The 15,231-nt window shown below is 36.7% G+C and overlaps 1 protein-coding gene across 1 annotated transcript in view; it reads right to left on the reverse strand.

Moving 5' to 3' along the window:
• Positions 1 to 15,231, reverse strand: part of ZNF385D (zinc finger protein 385D) — a 1,296,755-nt gene that overhangs the window by 1,239,947 nt on the left and 41,577 nt on the right. The window contains exons 2-3 of the mRNA XM_049629860.1: positions 14,893 to 15,085; positions 11,718 to 11,826 (exon numbers count right to left, since the gene is read on the reverse strand). The gene's annotated coding sequence lies outside the window, so the exon portion shown is untranslated. The remainder of the gene's footprint in view (positions 1 to 11,717; positions 11,827 to 14,892; positions 15,086 to 15,231) is intronic.

The following is a 15,231-nucleotide window of genomic DNA, read 5'->3' on the forward strand; positions in this document are numbered from 1 at the left end:
TACCATATGTTTTCACTCTTACATGGATCCTGAGAAACTTAACAGAAGACCATGGGGGAGGGGAAGGGGGAAAAAAAGCTACAGATAGGGAAGGAGGCAAACCATAAGAGACTCTTAAAAACTGAGAACAAACTGAGGGTTGATGGAGGGTGGGAGGGAGGACAAAGTGGGTGATGGGCATTGAGGAGGGCACCTGTTGGGATGAGCACTGGGTGTTGTATGGAAACCAATTTGACAATAAATTTCATATTAAAAAATAATAAAAATAATAAAATTGACAGAAATGAACTAAGAAAAAAAAGTCACGCTAGCAAAAAGAGGATGCACTGAAAACTTTAACATAACGAAAAGAAAAAAAAAAATCATCATCCTACAATTTTGTACCCAGCCAAATGATCACTCAAAAGTGAAGGAGAAATAAAGACTTCATGGAAACAAAAACTGGGGGAATTTGTCTTTCGTAGTTCTGCATCACAAGAATCATTACAAATTTAAAATAAAATAAAATAAACTTCTTCAAAAAAAAGGAAAATAACATAAATAAGAAACTCAGATCTACATAAAGGGGAGCATTAGAGGAAGAATAAATGAATTAAACATTTTATTTTCCTTACACTTAACTGAGCTAATAGACAACAGTTCAAGTATAATACTAGCAACAGTTAATTGAGTGGTTACAGCATATTAGTTAGTGAAATGAATGAGAGTAATATTGTAAGGAATGGGAGGAAGCAATTGGAAATACTCTGTATAAGATACCTGTATTACTCATAGAATAGTATAGGTATTTTCATTTTTTTTCAATGTTTATTTTTGAGAGAGAGAGAGACACACACAGAGCACAAGCAGGAGAGGGGCAGAGAGAGGGAGACACAGAATCTGAAGCAGACTCCAGGCTCTGAGCTGTCAGCACAGAGTGTGACATGGGGCTTGAATTCATGAACTGTGAGATCATGAGATCATAAGCTGAAGTCAGATGCTTAACCGACTGGGCCACCCAGGCTCCCCAATACAATAGTGTAAGGCTTTTTTGAAAGTGGACTTGGACTAATTTTAAATGTACTAAACTACCAAAAAAAATTTTTTAAGTGTAACTGGTATGCTAAGAGATGAGATAAAATGGAATAGTACATAAACTGCTTGATTAAAACCAGACAAGGCAGAAGAGGTAGCGAAGATAAAAAAGAACAAACGGAATAAATGGATTACAGCTAGAAATAAAATATACCAATTACAAAAAAAAAAAAAACCAAAAACCTGACATAGTAGAATTTTTAAAAAGACCCAACTACCAACTACTAAAGATGAGATTAGGGGTGCCTGGGTGGTTCAGTCAGTTAAGTGTCCAACTTTGGCTCAGGTCATGTTCTTGCAGTTCACGAGTTCGAGCCCTGCAACAGGCTCTGTGCTGACAGCTCAGGGCCTGAAGCCTGCTTCAGATTCTGTGTCTCCCTCTCTCTCTGCCCCTCCCCTGTTCAAGTTCTGTCTCCCTCTGTCTCTCAAAAATAAATAAATGTAAATGAATAAAAAATAAATAAATAAATAAATAATAAATAAATAAATAAAAAGATAAGATTAAAAATCTTTCTGACTTTTAAAGATACACTATAAGTGTATACTTATATACCAAGAGAAAGATAAACTATAGTAACACTGATTAAAAGAATGCCAGGGTAATTATATTGTTTCAGAAATACCAGACTTAGAAAAAGGAAAATTACATATTTTAAAAAGAATATTATGTAATGATAAAGAGGTCAGTTCTCTAAGAATCACTAATGTATATATGTTTAACAACAGAGCATCAAAATATGTGAAGCAAAATCAAACAGAACTACAAGGAGAAAAAGATTATGTTCACAAATATTGTTGAGACTTCAATATATCTCAATCAATAATTGACATAACCAAAGGACAGAGAGTCAGTAAAAAATACAGTTGAACTGAACAGCACCATCAGTCAACATGATTTAATTGACATTTATAGAATACTTCATCCAAAAATAGTAGAAAACACATTCTTCTCAAGCTCATATGGAACATTCACCAAGATAGACCACATTCCGGCCCATAAAGCATACTTTAATTTTTTTTCATTGACTATATTCTCTGTTAAACTTTCTATCTCCATGATTTATTTGATTTATAACTGGAAGTTTGTACCTCTTAATCCCTTTCACCTATTTTGCCCATCTTCCCCTACCCCCAGGAACTATCAGTTTCTTCTCTATATTTAAGACCCTTTTTTTCTTTATTCATTTTGTTTTTTTTTTTAGATTCCACATGTAAGTGAAATCATATGGTCTTTGTCTTCCTCTGTATAATTTATTTTACTTGGTATAATGCCTCTAGGTCTATCTATGTTTTACAAATGGCAATATCTCATTCTTTTTATGGCTGAGTAATATTCCTTATATAAATACCACATCTTCTTTATCCATTCATCTATCAGTGGATACTTGGGTTGCTTCAATATTTTGGCCATTGTAAATAATGCTGCAATAAACATAAGGGTACATATATCTTTTCCAGTTAGTGAGTTTTTTTTCTATTAGTTTTTGTTTTCTTTGGATAAACACCCAATAGTGGAATTACTGGATCATAGGTAGCTCTATTTTCTATTTTTTGAGCAATCTCCATGCTGTTTTCCACAATTGTTGTACCAATGTACAGTCCCACCAAGAGTGCACGTAGGTTTCTTTTTCTCCATGTCCTTGCCAGCACTTGTTATTTCTTATCTTTTTGATACTAGCCATTCTGACAGGTGTGAGATTCTGTCTCATGGTTTTGATTTCCATTTCCCTGATGAATAGCATTGGGCACCTTTTCATATGTCTATTGGCCATCTATATATCTTCTTTGGGAAAATGTCTATTCAGGTTCTTTGTCCATTTTTAGTAAGATTATTTAGGTTTTGGTGTTGAGTTTTTTAAGTCTTTATACATTTTGGATATTAACCCCTTATTGGATATATCCAATAATCTTCTCTCATTCACTAGGTTACCTTGTTCCTTTATTAATGGTTTCCTTCACTGTGCAAAAGCTTTTCATTTTAGTACAGTCCCAGTAGTTTTTGTTTTTGTTTCTGCCTGAGGAGACAGATCTATAAATATGTTTTTAAGGCTGATGTGCAGGAGGTAACTGTCTATGTTTTCTTTTAGGATTTTTATGATTTCAGGTCTCACACTGAGGTTGTTAATCCATTTTGAGTTTATTTTTGTATATGGTATATGAAAGTGGCCTAGTTTCATTCTTTTGCATGAACCTGTCCAGTTTTCCCAATACCATAGAAAAGACTGTCTTTTCTCCATTGTAATAGATTAACCATAGATCTCCATTTTTGTAATAGATTAACCATATGATCATGGGTTTATTTCTGGGTTCTCTATCTTGTTTCATTGATCTATGTGTCTATTTTGTGCCAGTCCCATATTGTTTTGATTACTATAGCTTTGTAGTGTATCTTGAAATGTGAATTGTGTTATCTCCAGCTTCATTCTTCTTTCTCAAAATTGCTTTGGCCATTCAAGTATTTTGTGGTTTTAAACAAATTTTAGGATTATTTATTCTAATTCTGTGAGAAATGTTACTAGTATTTTGATAGTGATTGCATTGAATCTGTAGATTCCTTTGTGTAGAATGAACATTTTAACAATATTAATTCTTCCAATCTGTGAGCACAGTCTATCTATTTGTGTCATCTTCAGTGTCTCTCATCAATGTCTTATAGTTTTCAGAATATAGTTCTTTCACCTCACTAGTTAACATTTACATAAACAGCATTATCAACCAACTTGATTTAATTGACGTTTGTAGATTACTTCTTCCAACAAGAGCAGAATACATATTCATCTCAGGCTCACATGGGACATTCACCAAGATGGACCACATTTCACACCAAAAAACACACTTAAAATTTTTTGCTTAAAAGAATCACAGAAATTATTATTTTGACTGCAATGGAATTGAACTAGAAATCAGTAACAGGAAGGTATCTTGAAAAAAATCACAAAATAGTTAGAGACTAAAAAACACACTTTTAACACAGGAGTCACAGAAGAAATCTCAAAAAAACTTTTTTAAATAGTTTGAACACAATGAAAATTAAAATACAACTTATCCAAATTTGTAGAATGCAATAAAAGCAGTCTTAGAAGGAAATTATCAAAGTGAATGCATATAATAGAAAAGAAGAAATATAAAATTAATAATTCAAGCTGCCACCAGTTGGAGAAATAACAGCAACATAAACTTAAAGCAAACAGTCAAAATAATAAAAATGGGCACAGAAAACAATGGAACTTAAAATCAGAAAATAATAGCGAAAAATCAATGAAATAAGAAACTTGTTCATTGAAAAGATGATTTATTCATCTAAAAATTAATAATTTTAGTCAGGCAAACTAAGAAGTAAAGAGAAAAGACACAAGTTACTAATATCAAAAATGAAATATAGACAATTATTTCTGACCCCGTTGACATTAAAAGGGTAATAAAAAAATAATTTTGAATAATTCTATGCTCACAAATGTAATAATTTAGATTAACTGGATCAATTCCTTAGAAAACAGAAATTTACTGAAATTCACACAAACAGATATAGATAATCTGAAGAGCCTATATTTACTAAATAAATAGAATAAGTAATTAATAGCCTTCCAAAAAAAGAAAGCACCAGGCCCACACGGTTTCATTGGTGCATTTTATCACATGTAAGAAGAAATTATGTGAATTCTCTACAATCTCTTCCAAAAAAATAAAAACAGTGAACACTTCCTAATTCATGTTTTAGCAAAATCAGATAAAGACATTACAAGGATGGAGTACTACAGACCATTATTTCTCATAGATATAAAAAAACTTCAACAAATTATTAGCAATTCAAATCCAAAAATATATACAAAGAATTTAACACCATGACCAAAGATTACAAGACTGGTTCAACATTGGAAAATTAATTTGTATAATTCATCATGCCAACAGGCCAAACAAGAAAAATTATATGACCATATTATTATATGCAGAAAAAACTTCACAAAATCTAACACCAATTCATAACAATTCCCAGTAAACTATGAATAATAGGGATTGTCTTCAACATGATAAAGAGTATCTACAAAAAAACTTACACCTAACACCATACTTAATGGTGAGAAAATACTTTCCTCCTAATATAAGGATAAAGCAAAGATGTCACCTTTTACCACTACTTTTCAACATCATACTGGAAGAACTAGCTAATGCAATGAGAAGAGAAAATAAAATGTTAAACCTAAACTTACCATATGACCCAGCAATTTGACCCAGGTATCTACCCAGTGGAAATAAATACATGTCCACATAAAAGAGTGTATTCAGGGGCGCCTGGGTGGCTCAGTTGGTTAAGCGTCCGACTTCAACTCAGGTCACGATCTCCCGGTCCGTGAGTTCGAGCCCCGCATCGGGCTCTGGGCTGATGGCTCAGAGCCTGGAGCCTGCCTCCGATTCTGTGTCTCCCTCTCTCTCTGCTCCTCTCCCGTTCATGTTCTGTCTCTCTCTGTCTCAAAAATAAATAAACGTTAAAAAAATTAAAAAAAAAAGAGTATATTCAAAGTTCTAGATATATTATTCAAAATAGCCCACAACTATAAACGTTCTAAATATCCATGATCTAAAAAAAAGCAAAATACAAAGTGATACATTCATGCAATAGAATACTAACCAGCAATAATAAAGTACTGATGCACACTACAACATGGGTAACTTGAAAAAACCATTACACTAAATGAACGAAGTCAGATACAAAACACTACTTATGTTAGTGTTTTAATATCCTACCACTGTGACACTGGGCCTGGCTATACAACTTGCCAATGAGATGTTAGAAAATGTGATGGGCACAGAAACTAGAAAGCATGTATATGAAAGGACTTGTAAGCTGTTGTTCCTCTCTCATTGCCCTGAGAATAAGCACATCATACCTATTAGAGAAGGAGAGCATGACTACAGAGCTGAGATTCCCTAGTTGTCTCAGCCAAAAGCATTCTTCATCAGCTGTCACGAAGAGAAACACAACAGAGGAAGCTAGCCCTGACAAGTTTTATAGATGTCAATAAATAAATGCTCATAATTGTATGCTTCTGAAGTTTTACTGTTGTTTGTTACATACCATTGCAATGGCAATGGATAACTGATATATACCTCTATATGCTGGAAACTAGCAAATCTGTGTTTTCTTGCAGACTCTGAGCTTCACACTGCCTGAATAGCTCTAGCCAGATGTCTCACACACATCTCAAACCAACATAAATAAAACTGAATTCATAATAATCTTTTGCATCTAATAAGACTAATTCTACCTCAGGTTGTGGCACCACTATCCAATCCAGTCAACCAACCTAGGATCTCGGAGGTATTCATGCTTTTTCCCTCTCCTATACTCCTCATCTCTAATGGTGCAATATTTGATCCAGTGAATAGCAGTTAGCAGTTGTGGGGAAAGGCGTGTGTGTGTGTGTGTGTGTGTGTGTGTGTGTGTCCGTGTGTGTGTGTGTGTGTGTGTGTGTGTCCTGGCATTAAGTGGAAGTTACCTTTCCTAAAATGTCATCCCTAAAAGCTAAAAACATATGCTGTATGTTTCCTCTACTTGTTTGAGCAAAGGAGAATTTAAAATTAAAAAATACAGCAAAGGAATAAAATTTTGAGCAAATTCCTCCCACATATTAGATATGAAGTTGAAAAAAATGATTTTCTTATCACTAATACTTGTTTCTCTAATTTTAAAAATTGACAGGTTTCATGATATTATGTTTCCAAATACTAAAGTTTGGGGGGTGGTGACAGGAGTTGTGATGGTTTTAAAAGTATCTTTCACCTTTGGATACACCTGAAAAAATTAATTTTGAAAAAAGATGAGTGAAATGGCTACCAAGGTTGCATACAGGTTGGAGGTGACAATGATAAAATAATGTGTTGTTCAAGCAACATAAACCATGTATAGGAAAGCAACAAGGCAAAGAAAAATGAATTAAAATGTGGCATACCCCTATGTGAAAATGTTCAAAGAATGACAGCAGAAGAATTTAAACCTTCTCATGGAAACTAATAGAATGTATCAACAGTCTAGAAGGTGATAAAAGACAAGTAAGAGGAAAAAGCTACTTGGAAAGTTAGGTATGAAACAGAAAACCTACCATATCCTTCTGAAAGAAAAAAGGTTGAATGATAGTTTTTCCAAAGCAATAAGTTATTATTAAAAACTTTAAGATAAATGTAGTGTAGAAAGCATAAAGACTATTAGGTATGTGTTTCTGCATAGTCTTCATGAGCCAAATGATGTCTAAATAGACCATATGTTTTATTGGAGTTCTTGTTTTTTAAAGAAACTTCTGAACAATGTTTTCTACATGGAAATATTGCTTTGCAAGAAAGGTATGAGTTAGGGAGGCAGCATGGCATAAAAGCTGGAATCTAAAAGACGTGACTTTAAAGCCAGTTTCCACCAGTTCCTAATTGATTGACTTTGATACATTTCTTAATCTCCCTGGGCTTTGGTTCTCTACTTTTAAAAATGAATTTCAGGTGTGCTTGGGTGGCTCATTCAGTTAGGCATCTGACTTCGGCTCAGGTTGTGATTTCACAGTTTGTGAGTTTGAGCCCCACCTCCAGGTCTATGTGGACAGCTCAGAGCCTGGAACCTGCTTCAGAGTCTGTGGCTCCCTCTCTCTCTGCCCCCCTCTGCCACTCATGCTCTGTCTCTCTTTCTCACTCTCCCTCAAAAATAAAATAAAATGAATTTTAAAACAATTGGTGTTGGGGTACCTGGGCAGCTCAGTCAGTTAAGCACCAGACTCTTGATTTTGGCTCAGGTCATGATATCATGGTTCATGGGAGCCCTGAATCAGCCTCTGTACTAGTAGTGGGTGATTGGGATTCTCTCTCTCCCTTTCTCTCTGCCCCTCCCCCATTTATATACTTGTGTGGGCGTGCACTCATGCACATGTGCACTCTCTCTAAATAAGCTTTAGAAAATTAGTAAGACACTCAGTGTTGTTGTAAGTATAAAAGGAGATAAAGTGTGTAAAGCATTTACCAGAGTGTTTAGCAATAACAAGTCTTTAATAAATGCTATTAAGTTTTACTTGTGTTAATACTATTACTACTCAAACTCCCCAAAATATGATTGTTTGTGATCTGTGCTGAACCTCCTTTATTTGCAGTCATCCCGTATCATTTGAACTCCCTCTCCTAACTATGACAGTACCCACATTGCAAGGACTGTCTCTTTTACTTTGGTGTACAAGATATGATATAACCCGAGACTTCTTACAGTTATGATATAGACATGCAGTCTACATTCCACCAATCAGATACACCCATGAGAGTCAAAGATTCAGAAATGAGCTTGAACAACGATAGGAAAGAAGCTGTGGGCAAGGTGCACATTTTAATGATGCAAAGCCTGACTTTGAAATCAGCAGAAAGAGACAAAGATTCTGGCATTGATACTTGCAGAGTTCCCAATACATGACAGACAAAGCGTGTCTCTAGGTAGGCCAAAGGTAGCAGCTACCTTGTCTCAGTGGTGTTGTTCTAGAAACTGTTCCTGGAAGTTTCCCTCAAGCAGTATTAGAAAGCTAGAGATATAGACTACTGGCTACCTGATATCCCTTAAAAATCCCTTTCAGGTTTAACCAGCTAGAGTAGATTCTGTTTTCTGTCAGAATCCTGACCCATAGTAATCCCAACCTGGAACTAAGTTCACATAAAATTCTGTTTTGTTTGGAATCTATGGATGGCAATAAAGGGGAGCTCAACAGGTGACTCCTTGCATGAAGATCCTATTCTAGGCAAGACTACAACCTCAGGGATGAAAGTGAATCCAGAGTCAAAGCTAGGATACAAAAGAATCCTCTCGGTGTTACAGGGGTTGGAAATCTATGAACAAAGACAAAGTCCAGAATGCTGGTCACTTAGAATATCTCCCACCCCAGACTCTGCTTTCATGCATGAGTCCTAGGAGAGACGCTTTGAGGAAATACTCAAAGTGTTTTTTCACAAATTCTATTTAAGATATTAAGGACAAAAAGCCACACAGCTTTGTGGTCTATAAGACAGAGGTCAGCACTACTGGAACATGAGGCACTCTTTCTCACTTGGAGATTTCTCTGGAGAATCAAACAGCTAGAGCAGGTTTAAAGGCAGGTCAGAACAGGCTCCTCGTGGACCAGAAAAAGAATAAAAGAGGATGTTGCATTGATGGTTGAGAGCATCGTCAGGATATGTTTCTGTAGAGTGACAACGCAGCATCGCTCCACCTCTGTGTGGCTTGAAGGCATCAGAGCACTTTCTAAAAAAATTGTTTTTCAGGGCACCCAAGCAGAATTGAAAAAGAGGTGTTATTACAGTCAACAGAATTGGCCATGAGCACACATCTTTTGGGATATAGTTCTGAGGACGGTACAGAGAAGCAATGGGTGTAAACATTCATACTTGTCATCATACCACTCTCCTCCCTTCCCAGGGCTCAGTTTTATTCTTTGGCTAGTCGATCAGGAGGAAACACAGGTTGTATTTGGGGAGTTTCTTTTAACCAAGATCATTAAAGCAAACAATGAGTGAAGATCCTATGGCTCTCATAAATTGAAGTTTGTCAAGGTTTTGTAGAAGATAGTATCTCTTCACCGACACAGTCACTCTAGGTTCTAGGCTGACAAACATAGAGATTTCGTGGAGAACTGAATCAGTTGCTCAGAGTCTGCTAGAATACACCAGGAGGTGTAGTGACCCATCTGCTCTTTTCTAACCTGTCATTTATACATCCCATATGAAGACTTTGACTGTGTCAATGCACCTGTATATGGCAATATGGAAGACATTACCAGACAGTTTGAAAAGTCAGTTCAGAAGACCTCGTTCCAACCACATAATCAGTTGAGTGTCTAATCCCTTTTCTAATCAATGCTGGCCAGGGTAGCTGCAGTAATTTTCAACCCATGTGGTATGAGCAATAGCAACTTAAAAGGAAGACTAGATCAGGGACACGAAACACTAAGGGTATGGCAGTACATGGAACTGCCCTGTCATCTTCAAGGTCTGTCAAGTGCAACGCACATCCAGGAGAATTGAAAACTCTGGTGTAGCAGCTGTCTACTCTGTGGACTAAGTAGTACTTACTAGCATTATGCCAACGATCCTGGTAAAAAATCTTATGTTCTCCTCACTCGTTGGTATAAAAAGTCTATCAGAGGTCATTTCTTTTGAGAAAGATACAAATGAACTATAATATTTTAAAGCCGAGCTTCCCAACCTTAGCAGAATACTAATACCCAATAGATAGTATTCTCAGAAAGACTCCATATTCAACTAACCCCCAACATGAAAGAAAAGAGATTTGACCCTTTATCTAGGAAAAGGGGAGGACATAATATAATGTGACCTAATGACCGAAGTAGGAGGTGACTTCTGAAGACCCACGCCTGGGATTGTAACATGAGAAGACAACCATTATACTGGAGCAGAGGGCACAGAAAGGTTCATCGAGCTTCCTGTGGGAACATAAAATTCTAAATACTGCAGTACATTGTGCCAGCTTCTGCAAGGAAACTTTTTCATTTTGGCTGAAACATACCACTGAGTTGCTGAATAAGTTTCCAGTAGCTAAGAGTAAAAAAGGACAGGAAGCCAATCAAAAATGTATTGCCTGTCATCTGTGTGTTCTGCATAGACAATGTTACATAACTTGGATGGCATACTTAGGGATACTTAAGCAGATGGTGACATGAGTCATTTTCTTAAGTCATATGAGTCATTTCTCATAAAAAGGAAGAGAAAAAGGCATTGCCTATTTATTGGGACAATGCTAGCTGTTATAATACAAAAAATATAATGAGTCAAACACAACAGTTGTTAATATTTTGCTTACAAGTCCAAAATAAGAGGGACTGTGACAGGGAAAATCTTCTCGTTTCTGAAATACATCATAAATCCCTCTAATACCCAGTTCCCAGCTTCTTGGGGCTGTCTCATTATAGTGACTTTTCCCTGCAAAGGAGTGGTATCCTGAGCAAAGTCTTACCAGGGTAGGAAGTGGAAAGTCCCACCATTGTGTTATTTTATTCTGCTTAGGGCCACAATATTCTGACACAGAGAAATGATTTTTTTCTAATAATTCAGAAAGAGCAATCAATTTCAAAAGGAGTGAAAAGTCACTCTGGACCAGAAGAAATCATCAAAATATTTAACAATTTGATTCAAAATGTACACTGAGCATCATAGAGATACCAAATAATTAGAAAAGAAGTTAGCCACAATTCCGAACCAATTCATACCAGATGGTATCAACCCTGCTCTCTGTTCATATCAGGGTGAAGTTGCAGAAGAAATTCTCCAGGTACCTATGAGCTCAGGCTATAGGAATCAGAGGATGGGATTCTGTGCCAAGGTAAAGAACCAATCATATCATCCAGGTGCAACTGTCATCATTAGGCAGATCTTCTAAGCCAAAAGCCTCTACCAGCCTCCAGTTCCTGAAGTTTGAATGGGAATGTCATGGTATTTGGAGCTTTTTAGTCAGAGACTATGTACCTATTCCTCAAGAACCTCTGTGGAGTTCAGCATCTTGATAGGGATAAAAGGAAGCCTGTTTTATGTAGCAGATATTTGTAAGTATGATTGAGGTCAGAACTGATTTACCTCATACCTGGGATACAGAAAAATGGACTCCCACATAGGCCTACCTTGCTTAGCAGATGGAAATGAGGACCACAGGGAACCAAGTTCAGGAAAACTATATGAACATCCTGGTAAAATTTTGTCCCTTTTTGTTCCCTCCAGAAAGGGATTTCTCTGTAATAACAAAAATTGATAGAAGATTATGTCAGGGGTCATGCCTCAAGCCCACGCTGCATTATCCTGGAATAAGAGACAACATCAGTGCTTCACCTAGATGCCCCTGTATCTCTATTATACCATTTTCATGCACCCCCACATCCAGATTTAGAGTTTTCAATGGGCAGGACCTGTAGCTCTTTAAGAGGACTGCCCTGAGGCCATTAGAGTCACTTGGCTGCAGACACAGAGATAAGCATTTGGCAGTTTATGTTTACCTGAATCAGACTTTAGCCAGTGACTAACATGTATGGGAATTATTCCCTTGCCCAGTTACCTTGCTTTGGTTTCTGACAACTCTGAAGTGCATCTTATACCTCAACACTCTATATAAGGATGGAGGCACAGACACCCTCTGTGGAATTGTGGCCCAAGAACTCACCCTTATCTCCAGCTTCTTCCTCTTTCTGTCCCAAGCACCAGTCTTTTTTGAGTTCCCCTTAGAGATTTCTACAATAAATCAGTTGCACACAAAACCTTATCTTATGATCTGCTAGGAAACTTGACCTAAAATGTTGGGATTCAAAAGGGAGGAACCACAAAGGAAGTAGCTAATATTTGTAGATTCAGCAGAAGCCTTGGGGGATTCATGGCAGCTTTGAGGAGTCATCAGTGCCAAATTCTGTATTATCCCTCAGAAACATATTGAAAACTACTTAGAATTTGTTCTGTACAAAGAAAAGATACTCTCTTGGCCTACTTTCCTCTATCCTTTATCTCTCCCCTTCAAGTATCCAGTAAATAAGAAATCTTCCATTTGAAGACAAAAGCAAGGTAAATGTGTCTCCTTCAGTTTCTAATTAATAGAACTGAGAATTGCACAGATGAATATAAGATCCAATAAGACCTTAACCAACTACATTTAATTAGCTGGGCTAATAGAGGGAAGGAAGGCCATACATACCTAAACCAAAAGATTATCCAAAAATAATTTATACTTGTTTCAGTTAAGCAAGTTCATTTTCCCATTTGTCTCTGCTTTAGGCAAATATACAAGTGAGACTCCCTTCCCTGAGTACCCATCAGCTAGGGCTAAGAAGAACACAGCTAGAAACACACTATACAGTAAAGGTCTGAGGATATGATAGCAAGTGGATCGAGCAGGTTTGCTTCATGTGGACTGGCAAGAAGTGAATCCAAGTAATTTAAGTGCTAGAAATAATGACATTTCTCATTAGATTAGAATTTGGTTAGGACTACTTCATAACCCCAGGAGCAAAGAAATGACTTGGTGACTCTGGATACCCAATATATCCCCTTCCCATCAGGAACTGCTAATAGGAATGGAAATTTCCCAAGAGCAGCTTCCTAGTTATTCCATCAGAAAAAATTTTAAAGATAGTACTAGACTACAAATAAAAAATCTGACTTATCTATTTCTTGGGTATAAAACTGATAGTAATTTTTAAAAGGTTAATGAGAAACTATTTTGCACGACTTACTGTGGTCAAGTTATTTTATTTGTTTAGATGACATTTTGGCTTACGATGGAACACTGAAATTGAAATTAGATTCTCCGTACTGGATATCGTTAAGTTAAAGTCTGTCATTTTTAAACTCAATTACAAAACTGGAAAAACTGTTTCAGAAAATAATTGATTTAGCATGCTTAATTAGAAATAAACGAATCTTTGGATGAAAGTAGGCTACCAGCAGGACAGAGGTGGCTGAGTCTTGTTAATTTTGAGAAATTCAGATGTCAACATGTTGCTTTGTTTTGTAATCAGGAAACAAACTCAAAACAAACTTCGAGAAGCTAAAGATTTTCAGAAAAAAGACAAGAAGAGATTTTCAGGGAGAAGAATTCTTGAATAAATAAATCACTTTGTATTTACAATAATATTAAATAAGGTAAGCCTCTGTGTCTTTATTTTATAATCTCTGAGCATTCCAGTGAGTATTAAAGACAATGTATTTGTATTTAATAAATGGGTTATTATTTTTACAATGCTTACATCTTTGTGGAAAGTCTAATACCATTGACTCTGGCCCAGAGAAACCACTCTTGAGGACACAGTCACACAAGAGGTACATGGTATCACCTATGAAGATTTTTCACCTGATCTTTTCCTACCCCAGACTCCCAGGATTCTGCACCATCACTTTCTCACAGTGAGAATCATTGCCTTAGCAGCCCACTATTACTGAGAGATGTATGGTATATTTCTCTGATATATTGGATGGTCAGTTAGGCGGCCGACTTCAGCTCAGGTCATTATCTCACAGTTTGTGGGTCTGAGCCCCGTATCAGGCTCTGTGCTGACAGCTTGGAACCTGGAGCCTGCTTCAGATTCTGTGTCTCCCTCTCTCTCTGCCCCTCCTCAGCTCACATGCTGTCTCTGTCTCTCAAAAATAAATAAACATTAAAAAAAATGATCATTCCTTAAAAAAAAATGAAACACTAAAAAAACCTGTCAATCCTTGAAATTGTTTTATACAGGAATTCATTTCAAGTCTTGAGTACCTACTATGTACTATGCATTCTTCAGGGTACTAGGATCTAGGTGCTAAGCAAGAGAGAAAAGATACCTGTGTTGTCCTGAAAAGCTTTACAGCCCACTGTTTTTATTATTTTTATTTACCAAATAGATATATACTGCATATATGTGCCACACATGGATTTATAAAAATAATGCTTCCTAACATATCAGGTAGGCATTATAAATATTTCCATTTTACAGATGAAGGAACCAAATCATAGCTAGTAAGTGGTGGAGCCAGAATTCAAACATAACCACTTTTTTCTGAATTTGTGTTATGTTTCATCTAGTGGAAGAAGCAGCCAATAAGTAAGTTCACAAACAAACATGCTATTTATATCAGCTATGAAGGAAAAGAACGATCTTCTCCATCTCAGAAAGATTTGACCAGAAAGCAGAACCAGTAGGAGATATATAGGCTATCACAATTCTGAGGCTGGAGCTTAGAGTTCACACAACAGGCAGTCAGGAAAGGAAGACGAAGATCAGGCTAGAATCCCACTAGGAGAGAATGAAACCCATGTCCATTCTTATTGCCTCTGACCTTGATGACAAGAGAATCCTGTAAAAGCAGGACTCTTGCTGGCTGTATCACATGCATCTGGCCCAGCTGCGGCTTCACATCAGAGGCGAGTCAGTAGGTCAGCAGCAACAACACATAGATACTGCAAAATGGCGGCAATCTCCTTTGCAGTCTCCCACTCTTCTCTCTGAGAGACAATATCCTTTACAGCTCCCTGTAAAGACAAATATACTAGAAAGGGAATTCTGGTACCTCACAAAGCCATTACATATGTTCTGCAAGAGAGCAGGGAGATGCGACTGGGCAAAAATAATAGTAAGCAGATTCCCCGACCTTAAATAATCTAGAAGCAAGTGGGGA

This window comes from Panthera uncia, chromosome C2 (genome assembly GCF_023721935.1).
Source record: "Panthera uncia isolate 11264 chromosome C2, Puncia_PCG_1.0, whole genome shotgun sequence".
NCBI classification, from domain to species: Eukaryota; Metazoa; Chordata; class Mammalia; order Carnivora; family Felidae; genus Panthera; species Panthera uncia.